Source organism: Budorcas taxicolor, chromosome 13, assembly GCF_023091745.1.
Source record: "Budorcas taxicolor isolate Tak-1 chromosome 13, Takin1.1, whole genome shotgun sequence".
NCBI classification, from domain to species: Eukaryota; Metazoa; Chordata; class Mammalia; order Artiodactyla; family Bovidae; genus Budorcas; species Budorcas taxicolor.
Genome location: NC_068922.1, coordinates 46,658,776 through 46,665,522, shown reverse-complemented (window position 1 = coordinate 46,665,522; position 6,747 = coordinate 46,658,776).

Sequence of the window (6,747 nt, the reverse complement as noted above, 5' to 3'; positions counted from 1 at the left end):
CATGTAAGGATGTGAGAATTGCACCATAAAGAAGTCTGAGCACCAAAGAATTGATGCTTTTGAATTGTGGTGCTCGAGAAAACTCTTGAGAGTCGCTTGGACAGCAAGGAGATCAAATCAGTCAATTCTAAAGGAAATCAACCCTGAATATTCACTTGAAGGACTGATGTTAATAGCTGAAGCTCCAGTATTTTGACCACCTTATGCAAAGAGGTTGCTGCTGCTACTGCTGCTAAGTCACTTCAGTCGTGTCCGACTCATTGTGACCCCAGAGACGGCAGCCCTCCAGGCTCCCCCGTCCCTGGGATTCTCCAGGCAAGAACACTGGAGTGGGTTGCCATTTCCTTCTTCAAAGCATGAAAGTGAAAAGTGAAAGTGAAGTCACTCAGTCGTGTCTGACCCTCAGTGACCCCATGGACTGCAGCCTTTCAGGCTCCTCCGTCTATGGAATTTTCCAGGCAAGAGTACTGGAGTGGGGTGCCATTGCCTTCTCCATGCAAAGAGGTTACTCATTGGGAAAGGCCCTGATGCTGGGAAAGATTGAGGGCAAGAAGAGAAACTGAAAGTCACTCAGTCAAGTCAACCCCATGGACTATACAGTCCGTGGAATTTTCCAGGCCAGAATCCTGGAGTGGGTAGCCTTTCCCTTCTCCATGGGATCTTCCCAACCCAGGGATCAAATCCAGGACTCCCACATTGCAGGCAGATTCTTTACCAGCTGAGCCACAAGGGAAACCCAAGAATACTGGAGTGGGTAGCCTATCCCTTCTCCAGTGGATCTTCCCAACCCAGGAATCAAACCGGGGTCTCCTGCACTGCAGGTGGATTCTTTACCAACTGAGCTATGAGGGAAGGCAAGAAGGAAAGAGGGCGACAAAGGATGAGATGGTTGGATGACATCACTGACTCAAAGGACATGACTTTGAGCAAATTCCAGGAGATGGTGAAGAACAGGGAAGCCTGGCATGTTGCAGTCCATGGGGTCACAAAGAGTCTAACACAACTTAGCGACTGACTGAACAACAGACAGTAACATTAGCAGCTATGTAAGAAGCTCCATACTTATCCTTTGGTTTTGTTCTAATCTGTAGATTCACTTAGTGTTTCTTTCAGCAACTTTCCTTTTAAAAACTACAATTGCTAATTAAAAACATTGTGCTGAGTTTCACTTTCTCTTTGACTTTCTTTGCCTGCATTCTGAAGTTTTCAAAATGGCAATAAGAAAAGGGAAGTGAGTACAAATAAGAAAGGAGAATTCACTCCTGGATGACGTGTGTGAAAGTTAATGCAGGCCTTCACCACTGTGTTAGAATGGTGAGAAAGGCAGATAAAGCCTCAACCACAAGAGGCAGCCTATTGGACCGACTCGGGTCAGAAGCAGAAGAAATGCATTGGTTTTTGCATGCAGCTGTCGAGGAAGCAGAACTTCCTGTGTTTGAAATTCTGTGTCTGCAGTTAAATAAAAAGAACAAAATAGGAAGTACATAGGGCTCTCTGCAGCTTGTCTCTAACTTTATCTAAATACTACACATGAGCCAAAGAGATCAAACTGGAGATATAAAGACAATGACCAAATGATTTGGGAAATATTTTTAGACTGTAATAATTTTAAGAAAGTATAATTTAGCATTGCAATTATTTACTTGACATTTTACTGTTCATCTAGATTTTTAACTGCTGCACATTTCCCCTGGGAGATCTAAAATGTCTCATACATTCTTCTTCAGCTCTTTAAGGGATTTTTCACTGGGCAATTAGTAAGATAGCTGTTTCTCTCTTCAATACTACAGAGAAGGTAAGAACACAATAGGACAGTTTATATTTCACTACTAACAGAAGACAATTTTCTCATGAGCTACTTATTTACAATTGTAATCTTTAGTGTTCCTGTCCCCTAAAGCTCTAAAAATTTCGCTCAGTTCTGCCGGCATTACATATCCAAAACATGCATAAAGATAATACCACTTTTAAATCTATGTCAATTACCCAAATCTGAAAAAAACTTCTTTAAATATTAAAAAATAGAGGATCCTTCAGGAGAAGAAACAATTCCAAAGTCAATGATAAAAATTACTCTGACATTTCTTTTATTATTAGTTAATTAATTTTAAAACTGAAGGAAATTAAATTCAGTTCAGTACAGTCACTCTGCAACCTCATGGACTGTAGCACTCCAAGCTTCCCTGTCCATTACCAACTCCCAGAGCTTGCTCAAACTCATGTCCATTGAGTCAATGATGCCATCCAACAATCTCATCCCCTATTGTCCCCTTCTCCACCTCCCTTCAATCTTTCCCATACTCAGGGTCTTTTCCAGTGATTCAGTTCTTTGCATCAGGTGGCCAAAGTACTAGAGCTTCAGCCTCAGCATCAGTCCTTCCAGTGAATATTCAGAGTTGATTTTCTTTCAGTTCAGTTCAGTCCAGTCACTCAGTCATGTCCAACTGTTTGCAGCCCCATGAATCGCAGCACACCAGGCCTCCCTGTCCATCACTAACTCCCAGATGGAGTGGTTTGATCTCCTTGCAGTCCAAGGGACTCTCAAGAGTCTTCTCCAATGCCACAGTTCAAAAGTATCAGCTTTCTTTATAGTCCAACTCTCACATCCATACATGACTACTGGAAAAACCATAGCTTTGACTAGATGGACCTTTGTCAGCAAAGTGATCTCTGCTTTTTGTTTTTTTTCATTTTCTTTGTTTTCTTTATTATTATTATTATTTACTTTACAATATTGTATTGGTTTTGCCACACATCAACATGAATCCGCCACGGGTGTGCACGTGTTCCCAATCCCGAACCCCCCTCCCACCTACCCCCTCAAAACCATCCCTCCAGGTCATCCCAGTGCACCAGCCCCAAGCATCCTGCACCCTGGATTGAACATACGCTGTCCAGGTTGGTCATAACTTTTCTTCCAAGGAGTAAGCATCTTTTCATTTCATGGCTGCAGTCACCATCTGCAGTGATTTTGGACCCCAAGAAATTAGTCTCTCACTGTTTCCATTGTTTCCCCATCTATTTGCTGTGAAATGATGGGACCAGACGCCATAATCTTAGTTTTCTGAATGTTGAGTTTTAAGCCAGCTTTTTCACTCTCCTCTTTCAGTTTCATCAAGAGGCTCTTTATTTCCTCTTCACTTTCCACCATAAGGGTGGCGTCATCTGCATATCTGAAGTTATCGACATCTCTCCTGGCAATCTTGATTCCAGCTTGTACTTCATGCAGCCTGGCATTTCACGTGATGTACTCTGCCTATAAGTTAAATGAACAAGGTGACAATGTACAGCCTTGACGTACACCTTTCCTAATTTTGAACAAATCCATTGTTCCATGTCCAGTTCTAACTGTTGCTTCTTGACCGGCATACAGATTTAAATTAATTTAAATGAATTAATTTTTAAATTTTGCATGCTAGTGAGTTTATGTTCAAAATCCTTCAAGCTAGGCTTCAGCAGTATGTGAACTGAGAACTTCCAGATGTACAAGCTGGATTTAGAAAAGGCAGAAGAACCAGAGAATAAATTGCCAACATTCTTTGGATCAAAGAGAAAGCAAGGGAATTCCAGAAAACTATCTACTTTTGCTTTATTAACTACACAAAAACATTTGACTGTGTAGATCACAACAAACTGTGAAAAATTCTTACAGAGATAGGAATACCAAATCACCTTACCTGTCTCCTGAGAAACCTGTATACAGGTCGAGAAGCAATAGTTTGAACCCTACATGGAACAACTAACTGACTGTTTCAACATTGGGAAAGGCATAAGACATGGCTGTATATTGTCACCCTGTTTATTTAACTTATATGCAAAGTACATCATGTGAAATGCCAGGTTGGATGAATGACAGGCTGGAACTCAAGATTGCCAGGAGAAATATCAACAACCTTAGATATGCAGATGATACCACTCTAACAGCAGAAAATGAAGAGGAACTAAGACCCTCTTGAAAAAGGTGAAAGATGAGAGTGAAAAATCTGGCTTAAAACTCAACAATCAAAAAACCAAGGTCATGGCATCTGGTCCCTTTACTTCATGGCAAATAGAAAGGGAGAAAGTGGAAGCAGTGACAGATTCTGTTTTCTTGGGCTCCAAAAGTACTGCAGCCATGAAATTAAAAGATGCTTGCTCCTTAGAAGGAAAGCTATGACAGACCTAGGCAGCATATTAAACAGCAGAGACATTACTTTGCCTACAAAAGTCCATGTAATCAAAGTTATGGTTCTTCCAGTAGTCATTTCAGGATGTGAGAGTTGGACCATGAAGAAGGCTGGATGCTGAAGAACTGTGGTCCCAAGAGAAGACCCTTGAGAGTCCATTGAACAGCAAGGAGATCAAACCAATCAATTCTGAAGGAAATCAACCCTAAATATTCATTGGAATGCTAAAGCTGAAGCTCTGATAGTTTGGCCATCTAATGTGAAGAGCCAACCCATTGGAAAAGACCCTGATGCTGGGAAAGACTGAAGGCAAAAGAGGGTGGCAGAGGATGAGATGGTTAGATAGCATCACCAATTCAATGGACATGAATTTCAGCAAACTCTGGGAGATAGTGGAGGACAGGGAAGACTGGCATGCTGCTGTCTGTGGGGTTGCAGGGAGTCGGACAAGACTTTGCAACTGAACAACAACAACAAATAATTGATTTACACTGTTGCCTTAGTTTCTGGTGTACAAAGCAATTCGGTTGTTCATAAATACACCTATATTCTTTTTCATATTATTTCACATTATATTTTATTACCAACACAAGATATTGAATACTGTTCCCTGTAGTATACAGTAGGACCTTGTTGTTTATCTATTTTATACTCAGTAGCTTATATCTCCCAATCACAAACTCCTGATTTATCCCTCCCCCTAGCCTCCACTTTCCCCTTTGGTAACTAGAAGTTTGTTTTCTATATCTCTGAGTCGTATCATCTGTATCATATTTGAGAATCCATATATGTCATATTATGTGATATTTGTCCTTCTTTTCTGACAAATCATTGTATATGATAATCTCTAAGGCCATCCAAGTCACTGCAAAAGGCATTATTTCATGCTTTTTTATGACTGAGATGTGATTTATACATCACACTTATATGCTTCCATATCTTGGCTATTGTAAATAGTACTGCTACAAACTTTGGGGCACATGTTTCTTTTGAATTAGAGTTTTCATGATATATGTCCTAGGAGCAGGGTTGCTGGATCATATGGTAACTGTAATTTTAGTTTTTTAAGGAACCTCCATACAGTGGAGTGGATCCCCACCAACAGTGTAGGAGGATACCTTTCTCTCCACACCCTCTCCAGCATTTGTTATTTGCAGATGTTCAAGCTGGTTTTAGAAAAGGCAGAGGAGCCAGAGATCAAACTGCCAACATCCGCTGGATCACAGAAAAAGCAAGAGAGTTCCAGAACACCATCTATTTCTGCTTTATTGACTATGCCAAAGCCTTTGACTATGTGGATCACAATAAACTGGAAAAGACTTCCCTGGTGGCTCAGACAGTAAAGGGTCTGCCTACAATGCAGGAGACCCGGGTTCGATCCCGGGTTCGGGAAGAACCCCGGGAGAAGGAAATGGCACCCCACTCCAGTACTCTTGCCTGGAAAATCCCATGGGCGGAGGAGCCTGGAAGGCTGCAGTCCATGGGATCACTAAGAGTTGGACATGACTGAGCAACTTCACCATTCACTATGGGGATACGAGACCACCTGACCTGCCTCTTGAGAAACTTATATGCAGGTCAGGAAGCAACAGTTAGAACTGGACATGGAACAACAGACTGGTTCCAAATAGGAAAAGGAGTACCTCAAGACTGTATACTGTCGCCCTGCTTATTTAACTTATATGCAGAGTACATCATGAGAAACGCTGGGCTGGAAGAAGCACAAGCTGGAATCAAGATTGCCGGGAGAAATATCAATCACCTCAGATATGCAGATGACAACACCATTATGGCAGAAAGTGAAGAGGAACTAAAAAGCCTCTTGATGAAAGTGAAAGAGGAGAGTGAAAAAGTTGGCTTAAAGCTCAACATTCAGAAAACATTAAGATCATGGCAACCGGTCCCATCACTTCATGGGAAATAGATGGGGAAACAGTGGAAACAGTGAGAGACTTTATTTTTGGGGGCTCCAAAATCACTGTAGATGGTGACTGCAGCCATGAAATTAAAAGACGCTTACTCCTTGGAAGGAAAGTTATGACCAACCTAGACAGCATATTGAAAAGCAGAGACATTACTTTGCCAACAAAGGTCCGTCCAGTCAAGGCTATGGTTTTTCCAGTGGTCATGTATGGATGTGAGAGTTGGACTGTGAAGAAAGCTGCGCGCCGAAGAATTGATGCTTTTGAACTGTGGTGTTGGAGAAGACTCTTGAGAGTCCCTTGGACTGCAAGGAGATCCAACCAGTCCATTCTAAAGGAAATCAGTCCTGGGTGTTCACTGGAAGGACTGATGCTGAAACTGAAACTCTAGTACTTTGGCCACCTCATGCGAAGAGCTGACTCATTGGAAAAGACCCTGATGCTGGGAGGGATTGGGGGCGGGAGGAGAAGGGGACGACAGAGGATGAGATGGTTGGATGGCATCACTGACTTGATGGACGTGAATCTGAGTGAACTCCGGGAGTTGGTGATGGACAGGGAGGCCTGGCGTGCTGTGATTCATGCGGTCGCGAAGAGTTGGACACGACTGAGTGACTGAACTGAACTAAACTGAACTGAAATGATGGCCATTCAGACTG